Here is a 10,277-nt window from a genome sequence, read left to right on the forward strand (position 1 = left end):
ATTCTATTTGTTTATTATTTTTTATGTTCTACTTCATTAGTTATTACTTCAGAGGGTTTTTCTTCTATTGTTTTGGTTTTTATTTTTTATTTTTTTATTGTTTTGGTTTTTAGATTTATTCTCTTTTTTCCTAGCTTTGTGAGTTGGATGCTTAATGCATTATTTTATTCCTTTTTATTTTAAATAATTACATTTTAAGCTACAAATATCCCTGTAAATATGATTTTAGTTATATTCCACAAGGTTTTTTTTTCACATATATTGTACTTTTTTCATCTTGCATTTCTGATTTTTTTCATTTGTAACTTTTTTCATGAGTTATTTAGGAATATATTATAAAGGTTCCCCAACATATTTTTCTACCTTGGAATTTTTATTTCTAATTCCTATCTGATAATCTTTGCATATTAACATTTGAACTTATGTCATTTCATATCATTTGAATTTTTTTATTTTAATGACTAGATTTTGTATTTCCAAAAATTCTCTTGGGTTCTTTTTCACTATTTGTTACTTCATTTTTAAAAATTCCTTAAAAATATTTTCTTATTTAAGAAAAATGGATACTATGCTTTTTTTTGATCTCTTTTGAACTCTCAAACACAATATTTTTCAGACTACTCCACAAAATTAATATCAGTCAGACTTAATTCAGTTCCAATGATTGACTTTGCTTGCTCTCTCAGTAGTGCAGTTTTCCAATCTGTTCTGGAACTCCTGTTTGCACACTCATTCTGAGTACAGATTTTAATTATTGTTCTCTCTTTAATCACTTTGCATCTCTTCCCTCTCTCTCTCCTTCTCACCTCTCCATCTTTCCTTTTTTTTTTTTTTTTTTTTTTAATTTCCAACAGACTTAGGTTTTAGAAGGGTGTTTGGGCCTTCTATCCATGGTAATAATGATTATGTTGGAGATCCAATCACAGAGCTATCTTCTGGCTAAAAGGCCATATTTTATTTTCTCACTTCCTGAGGTCTCCAACTTCCTCTAAAACCATGGCTACCTTTTCTCCCCACACCTACCTACATTCCTTCCTTCCTTCCTTCCTTCCTTCCTTCCTTCCTTCCTTCCTTCCTTCCTTCCTTTTTTAAAAAATATTTTATTTATTTATTCATGAGAAACACAGAAAGGGAGAGGTAGAAACATAGGCAGAGGGAGAAGCAGCCTCCATGTAGGGGGCCTGATGTGGGACTTGATCCTGGAATCCCAGGATCACTCCCTGAGCTGAAGGCAGAACGCTCCACCTCTGAGCCACTCAGGCATCCCCACACCTTCCTTTCTGAAGAGAGAAGGTGGAGCATGGCCCTCCTTCATTTAGAGACACAGAGATATGTCTGTATCAGAGACATGTGTCTGACTTTATAAGGTAATTGGGTAACAAGAGAAGTAGTAAAGGTTGGTGAGGAGGGAGGATGACTTCAAGACCAGTATTTGGTTGTCTTCCAGAAAACTCCCCTGGACTAAACTTCTACTGGAGGAGAGGATTTTATAACTTACGAAGAGGCTCAAGTGAGAAACTTTCATCTTTCTTGGTCCTGTCCTGGGGTTGACCTGTAGACTGTTTGCAACAGTGAATCCCATGGAAGGCTTCTGGGATGGAGCCTTTCATCTGGTAGACACTTTCCCAGCACTGCATTGACATCACCCACAGGACCCTAAATAGAAAAATCCAGGGCTCATCTGTAGGGAGATGTAGGAGTGCTGGCAACACTGCCTCCATCTTTGGCCCTCCATCTTATTCATGTCCGCCCAATGACCTCCCTTCAGGCTACGTGTTTTAGGTACCTTGAAGCTTAAAGTATGCCCTGACCAAATGCGGGAAGGCTTGTTCTGATGTTCCTTAAAGTGGTGCACAGAAGGTGTTATTTAGCTAATTAGTAGAGAGGATGGGCAAAGACAGCCGCACTTTAGATGATTAGTAGAGATGACTAGTACGCAGATGGTGCCACTTTAGGTAACTACCCTTTGACCGCACCACACCACCCCTTGGTCTATAAAAGCTGGGGATTAAGGTCCGGACTTTGTGGAAAATAGTTGTGTAGTTTGGGTCCTTGTTTGCTTCCCCCTCTATCCATAAGTTATCTTAAACGAAACTGGTGTGGGGTGGCTTGCTTCATTTTCGATCTTAAAGTGCCTCCTCAGCCTGGAGGATATGTTTCCGACCCTTCTCCACCTTCTATTTAACAGGAGGTTTCCAAACTTTTGGTTCCACCCAACTGAGACCTCCCTGAAAGAAGAAAGATTTTCCAGATTTAGGGAGCCTCCTGTTCTTGACTTGCTCAGGCACAGTCTATTCTATCATTTGCTTGGGTGACCTAATGCTTGTAAAAGTGTGCATCTGTCTACCTGTCTCTGCTGAGCAAGCTTCAGTTCCTCTGAGAATTTAATGCCAGGGAAAGGTTTTGTCTTCTGAGGAAAAATAATAGTAAGGATCATCTCTTGAGGACCTATGATGAGCAAGATGCTTCACACATCTTCAGTACAGAGATGATTTTCTCTTTTTAAAGATAGATATAGATAGGTAGATAGATATATATTTTTAGAGAGGCGGTAGGAAGGAGTGGAGGGAGAGAGAATCTTAAGCAGACCCTGCTCTGGGCCAGCTCGGGGCTTGATCTCACGACCCTGAGCCAAAACCAAGAGTCAGATGCTCAACCAGCTGAGCCACCCAGGTGCCCCGAGATGATTTTTGTCGTTTTTCATAAGAGGGAAGTGAGGCTCAGAAAACCTAAACCATGAATCTTGGATCATACAGTATGTAACTAGCTTGAGATTCAAACCCTGGTCCCTCAGACTCTGAAGCCTGTGCATTCCCTACCAGGTCAAAGCCTCCAGCTGTCTGTTACAGAAGGCTCTGGCTTTCCTTCTCCTGCCTCAGCCACCAATATGCCGTAGCCTCATTTAAAGTTCGTGGGTCGTAATCTTTGTCTTTATAGTTTTTTAATTTTTTAAAAATTTAGTTGTTCATGAGTGACTCAGAGAGAGAGAGAGAGGCAGAGACTCAGGCAGAGGGAGAAGCAGGCTCCATGCCGGGAGCCCGACGTGGGATTCGATCCCGGGTCTCTAGGATCACGCCCTGGGCCGAAGGCAGGTGCTAAACTGCTGAGACACCCAGGGATCCCCTGTCTTTATAGTTCTTGTGGAATCACCTGTCTCTTTTTAGCTTAGATTATTTTTGCATCTTTCTGATTTTTGTTTGTTACACTTGCTGAATGTATTTCGAGTTTTTATTGCAATATGCCTCCATTTCCTCCACTAATTTTAGAGCAGCTTTGGAGTTTCTATTATAAATAAGTCACTAAGAGTGTTGTCCAGTCTTCAGCTCTTTAGAGCTAATAAATTTCTTTGCTACTATTGAATTTTACCTGGGGAGTCACTTGCCAGGTGCTGCCTCATGTTGCATTTAACTTTCCATTTAGCCAGAGGCCAGACACCTGAGAGCCAACCCTTCTCCTCCCCTGTTTGGCCGCCATATGCAATTAGTAACCTGGCTCTCTTGACTCCACTTTCCTATCACCTCTATGTCTCCCTTCCTCTTTCACTAGTTCAGGACTTTGCCATTCCTCCTGACTATTGCAATTTCCTTCTGACTGATTTTCCTGCTTCTGGTCCCTCTCTTCTTGCCAGAGGCATCTCTGTAAAATGCCTATCTGATAGATTTAGGTCATGCACTGTTGGTTCATATGCATGAAAACATTGGATAAGGAGCAACCATTTCAGTGGGGCAGGAAGAATCACTTGAGAGCTGGCCTCTGCTTACCACACCCATCTGGCCTTTTAATACTCTCTCACAAGCTCCTTTTTAGTGCTATGAACTTCAAGCTGCTATAACTTCTTTTTTTTTTAAGATTTTTTATTTATTCATGATAGAGGGAGAGGGAGAGAGAGAGACAGAGAGAGAGAGAGAGGCAGAGACACAGGCAGAGGGAGCAGCAGGCTCCATGCAGGGAGCTTGACACGGGACTCGATCTGGGACTCCAGGATTGCGCCCTGGGCCAAAGGCAGGTGCCAAACCGTTGAGCCACCCGGGGATCCCCAAGCTGCTATAACTTCTTGAGAATATGGTGCTTTCTTGAGGTTTCATAATGCTGTCCTCCCTGCCTTCTATGCTACTCAGTAGCCACATCAACTCAGATGCTTCTGTTTGTGGAGCTTTCTCTGTGCCTCTTTCTGCCTCAAATAGATCTAATCTATTCCTCTTTTATGTTCATCTTAGATGTAGTACTTCTCTGTTATTCCACTCACCCACGTGAAGGACTTATTGGCATTTGTTTGTGGATTCCTTAGGCATCTGGAGTGATATGGGGAAGTGTAGACACAGTAGAGTGGTGCCACATATGGTTCTACAAAGGTGGCTGATATGCCTTTCATAGTGTTTAAAGCTTTAAACAATTAGTTGCCAACTTGGGAAAGAGATTTCAGGGAGAAATCAAATTTCTGGCTTTTCTTTAAAAATCAGAAGGTCTGGGATCCCTGGGTGGCTCAGAGGTTTGGCGCCTGCCTTCAGCCCGGGGTATGATCCTGGAGACCTGGGATCGAGTCCCACGTAGGGCTCCCTGCATGGAGCCTACTTCTCCCTCTGCCTGTGTCTCTGCCTCTCTCTCTGTCTCTCATGAATAAATGAACAAAATCTTAAAAAAAAATCAGAAGGTCTGCATCCCAGGGACACCATTGCTCCATAGCTACTGTCAGTTGGAGCAAGGCAGGTGCTCTCAGGTTTGCTTCCCTGACTTGTAGTCCATATCAAGTTGGTTGGGGGCACTAGAGTTTGGGAACCTTGAAGTGGTGAGCATAGGGGCTTTGGAGTTGACCTGTGTTTTAATTCCCATGTTCCCATTTGTTGTTGATCATGTTACCTTGGGCAAGTTTCTTCAAACTCTTTGAACTTGAATTGATTCATCTCCAAAAAAATGTATAAGACTAGAATATGCCCTACATGGTTTTGTGAACTTTAAATGACTCATGTACCCAGAGCACTTAGGTTATAGTAAGCACTCCACGTTACCCGCTATTTAGATAGTATGTCATCATAATTTTGGAAATTCTGCTTTGTCCTGTGTCTCCAGAGTCGGACTTTCAATTTGTGTGATAAATATCAGTGAATGGATGTGAATCTTATTTCCTCAACTATGCTGTGTGTTCTCGAGGCCAGACAGCAGGACTGTTCTTTGTAGCTCTGAGCTAAGTACGCGTAGTAGACATTTAACAAAATTCTGTCTTACCCTTTCGCAATGTGGGTAGGCAGTATAAATGTTTTAGACGCAGTTGAGGAAGCTTGTACCTTTATGATTTCTCTGTGTCATTCAGGGTAGAACCTCTAATTTCCAGGTCCATAGAAAAGTTTAAATGTCATTTTCTCAGGGAAGCATTCCCTAGCCCCTCAGTAGGTGATCATCCCTGTTATAGGCTCATACTCCATCTTGTACTTCTCTTTTCACTCTTGATTAATTGGGCATTGTCTTTAATGTATGTTTCGTTTCCCAAACATCCCCCCCACCTGGCAAGAATCATGCCTGCTTTTCGCTGTTGCACTACTAGTGCCCTGTCCTGTGCTCAGCACACAGTGGCACTTGGTAGAGGAAGTAAGATAATAGTGGTAAAAAGCGAAGTCTCTGGAGCCATGCTTCAGTGGGCAGTGGGGGAACTAATACCTACCTTGCGGTGCAGCTGTGAGGATTAAATAGGGTAATTAGGGTAAAAATCCTTAGACTACTACCTGGCACATGAAAGCAACACGTAAATATTTGGTAATCTTATTTTAAGTAAATACTTGTTGAATTTATGAACAAACACAGGTGACCTGTTGTCCATTGCCCTCTGGGTTAGGGTAGAGACCAGTGTCCAGACTCCAGAAGAGGGACCCTGGCCCTTGGTCTCCTTCAGTTATATAGTATTTTCCATGCCATATATTGTGTTTGTGTGCAGTACACCAGGAGTTGGCAAAGCCAATGGATGGCCAGGAGCATAGACACTTGACAACCTCTTTTGTAACAGAGAGGCTTGACCAAAAGTTTACTGGGATTTCGGTGCCTGGGCAATAAAGCTGGAAAGGAAGCTGGGGAAGGGCTGGGCTGGGTTTAGGAGTGTTAACCTGATGGAAAAGCTGTTTTCTTAATGGGCAGATAAGATTATTAGTTTAAGACCCAAAGATAAGAATAGACTAGAAGAAAATCTAATTTCTCAGGTGGAAGAGAGCAGCAGGAGTTTCTCACAGCTCCCAGGGTGATGGCAATGCTGGCAGCTCAAAAACCACACTTTAGGGGGGAGGATTTAGATTATAATTTGGATTTATTCATCAGAAGCAATTGCTACAGAGAGAAGCAATCAGGGCCAAATCAATTTGGGTCTGTTGGTAGAATTAACAGCACACATTTCAGCAGAACCAATTTCTGATTGTTTTGACCAAGGAGCAGAATCCCATTATAAAATGGATTGGGCTTGGGGCAACCCTGGTGGCTCAGTGGTTTAGAGCCACCTTCAGCCCAAGGTGTGATCGTGGAGACCCGGGATCGAGTCCCACGTTGGGCTCCCTGCATGGAGCCTGCTTCTCCCTCTGCCTGTGTCTCTGCCCCTCTCTCTGTGTCTATCATGAATAAATAAATAAAATCTTAAAAAAATAAAGTAGATTGGGATTTTTAAAGTTATAATGAGAGAGCTGCTTCAGCACATTTTGGGGCGCATCGTTTGACCCATCTCACAATCCAAGTGGTATTATAAGGAGGCACTTTATGCTAGCATTTAATTGTCAGGTAGATTTAGGTTTCTGTTGTAGAAATACCTTTTGAAAAAGAGAAAAAAGGGAGAAATAAAATGTCCCCCGTGATATGAGAATTAAGACAGTTGGAGGGGAAATGTATGTAGGGTTAGAATGTAGCACAGAAGGGGAAAAAATCCAAAGTAAACCACCCAAACCCAGTAGGCCTGCCATTTAAGTCGGAGCCAAAAGAGCAGGCTTGTGCTCAATCTTCTAAAGCCCCTGCATTCTGAAGGCAGGAGAAATGCTAAAGTTAGCATGTGTGGCTTCCTATAAACTGGGAGTAATCTAAAACAGATATTCTCCAAAGGACACTTCCAACGTTTCCTGGCCCTGGGCCAGACACTTCAAAGCCCCATTATCAGTGAGTTGTGGTCCCCCCCTTGGGAGAGTTGGGCGATGCTCTGCGGAAATGTCAGCCCTGGATCACAGTTTCCTCTCATTTCAGTGCGAGGAGGTCAAAGTTGCTGAGGGCTGCCCACACTCTGCCGGCGGCCAAGTAGCTTTGGAACTTGCCTTCCATTTCGTCATGAGTTAGGATGCTATCTGACAGGAAGCAGGATTTGAAATGGTCTCTGCTGGCTAATTGATGATTCCACTCCAGAAATCTGACTCTGCCAGAAACCCTTCACCTTGTTAATGGAAAGAGCTCAGAGAGGTTCGGTGTCCTCTTCTTCCCTTATTCAGCTTGGTGTTTGGAATGCTCCCAGTTGAGTTGGTCGGGTGCCAGCACTGGGCACCCATGCAATGATGAGCATCATATGCTAGTCAACCCATGGCATGGGGAAACTTTAGAAGGTTATTTGCAAAATTATAGGACATGACACATTTCCATTTCCCCAGTCTCTAGAGCACTCTCTTCATTTATGATCAGTAGTACTTGCTTGAATTGACATGAACGGTAGAGCTGAACTTTCTCAAGCCCAAGAATTTCAGTGAGGACCAAATGTCCTCTGTAGTTCAGCAAGTTGGGGGTGGTCTAAAGATGAGACCATCGTCACACAGCATGCCAAGGTCCCAACTATATAAGGTTCCCTCTCTTGGCTTTGGAGAAGCCCCAAGAGGTTAGGATGGCTAATTGGGATCCAGAAAATTGTCCTGTTGTTTTGTCCTGATTTGAATGGCTTGATTCTAACTTTGGGGACCTGGGTGGAGAGAGGAGAGAAATAAAAGGGTAAGGGTCACAAATAGAAAAACTACTCCCATCCAGGTAGTGACCACCCCTTAATTTTATATGGGCTTGTGTGGAAACTTTGAGTAAAAAGGAAGTATCCCTGAGTGGATTCAGTATTATACACCATCATCAAGACTTTTGTCAAGAGTTTTGGGTTACCTGATTAGTGTGTCATTAGGGTAAGTTCTTGGAAAAGTTGGGAGTTTTGTCCTTAATGATCATTCATTCTCTTTCTACAGTAAGATATTAGCTGATAAGAGAGAGATCATATATAAAGGCTTAGGGATATTAACATCTTTTTAGAACATTCTTTTTATTACAAACAAATTAGAAAAGCCCCAGATTCATTGATATATAATTTATATACAGTAGATTACCCATACTTGAAATATATAATTTGATGTCTTGACATATGTATGTGCTTGTGAAACTATCACCACAATAAAAATAATGAACCTATCCATCATCCCCTGAATTTCCTCATGCCCCTTTGTATTCTCTCCCTTCTACCTGCCTCTGAATCCTCCCATCATTATGCAACCACTGATCTGCTTTCTGTCACTACAGATTAGTTGGCATGTTCTAGAATTTTGTATGAATACAATACATACACTTTTTTTTTTGGTCTGGCTTCTTTCACTCATAATGATTATTTTGAGATTCATTCATATTGTGATTGTATCAATATTTCATTCATTTTTATTGAAGCAATATGCCACAATGTGTTTATCCATTCACCTGTTGATAGGTGTTTGGGTTGTTTCCAGCTTTTGGTCATTGCATTCTGCTATGAACAGCTACTATTCATAGCAGCTACTAGCTGCTATGAACATTCCTATTCATGGACATATGGTTTTATTTCTCTTAGGCCAGAACCTAGGAGTTGAATGGCTGATCATAATAAATGCTTAACTTTTTAGGGAACTGAATGCTTTTAAAGAAATGCCAAAGTGTTTTCCAAAATGGTTGAACCATTTTATAGTTTGACCAGTTCCTCCACACCATCACCAACACTTGGTATAGTTAGTCTTTTTAAATTTAGCCATTTTAATATGCATGTATTAATATTTTGTTGTGTTTTTAATTGGTATTTATCTAATGACTAATGATAAACATATTCTTGTGCTTATTTGCCATTTTTATATCTTCTTTGGTGAAGTGTCTGTTCAAATCTTTTGCCTATTTAAAAACAATTGTTACTTAGTTTTGGGAGTTCTTTCTATATTTTAGATACAAGTCCTTTATCAGACACATGATCTGAAAATGTTTTCTCCAGCTCAGTGACATGTGATTTCATTTTCTAAACAGTCTTTCAAAAAGTTTTAAATTTTGATAAAGTCCAAGTTATCATTTTTTTTTTCTTTTATGGATCATGCTTTTGGTGTTGTATCTAAGAAATCTTTGCTAACCCATGGACACAAAGAGTTCTTTCTATGCTTTTTTTCCCGATATTTTACAGTTTTAGGTTTGGATTTCAGACTGTAAATCAAGTTAATTTTTGTATATGGTGTAAGGTATGAATTAAGTTTTATCTTTCTACATATGAATATCCAATTGTTCTGGCATCAGTTGTTGAAAATAGTATTCTATACCAACTGAATTGTTCTTTTTCTTTTCATTTGTCAAAAATCAGTTGTCATATCTAAGACATATATGGAGCTTATGTCTGTTCCATTGACCTGTTTGTCTCTGTTGAGGCCAAATTTACACTGTCTTGATTACTACGGCCTTATAACAAGGCTTGAAATCAGATAGTGTTAGTTCTCTAACTTTGTTCTTTTTTTTTTTTTTTTTCTTCAAAATTGTTTTGGGTATTATAGGTCATTTTCATTTCTAGATAAACTTTAAGATCAGGTTGCTAGTTTCTACAAATAAAAAGCCTGCTTGGATTTTTAATTTAATTTAATTTAATTTAATTTTATTTTATTTTATTTATTTTATTTTATTTTTATTTATTTTATTTTATTTTATTATTTTTTTTAAATAATAAATTTATTTTTTATTGGTGTTCAATTTGCCAACATACAGAATAACACCCAGTGCTCATCCCGTCAAGTGCCCCCCTCAGTGCCCGTCACTCATTCACCCCCACCTCCCACCCTCCTCCCCTTCCACCACCCCTAGTTCGTTTCCCAGAGTTAGGAGTCTTTATGTTCTGTCTCCCTTTCTGATATTTCCTACCCATTAGTCTGTAGATCAGTTGGGTGAGAACTGATATTTTAGTAATAAGTCTTTCAACCCCTGAACATATTATATCTCACCTGAACATATTCTATCTCACCATTAACTTACAGTAGATTTAATTTCTCAGTAGATTTCAAGTCTTGCACATATTTTGTGATACTTAT

Source organism: Canis aureus, chromosome 38 (genome assembly GCF_053574225.1).
Source record: "Canis aureus isolate CA01 chromosome 38, VMU_Caureus_v.1.0, whole genome shotgun sequence".
Lineage (NCBI taxonomy): Eukaryota > Metazoa > Chordata > Mammalia > Carnivora > Canidae > Canis > Canis aureus.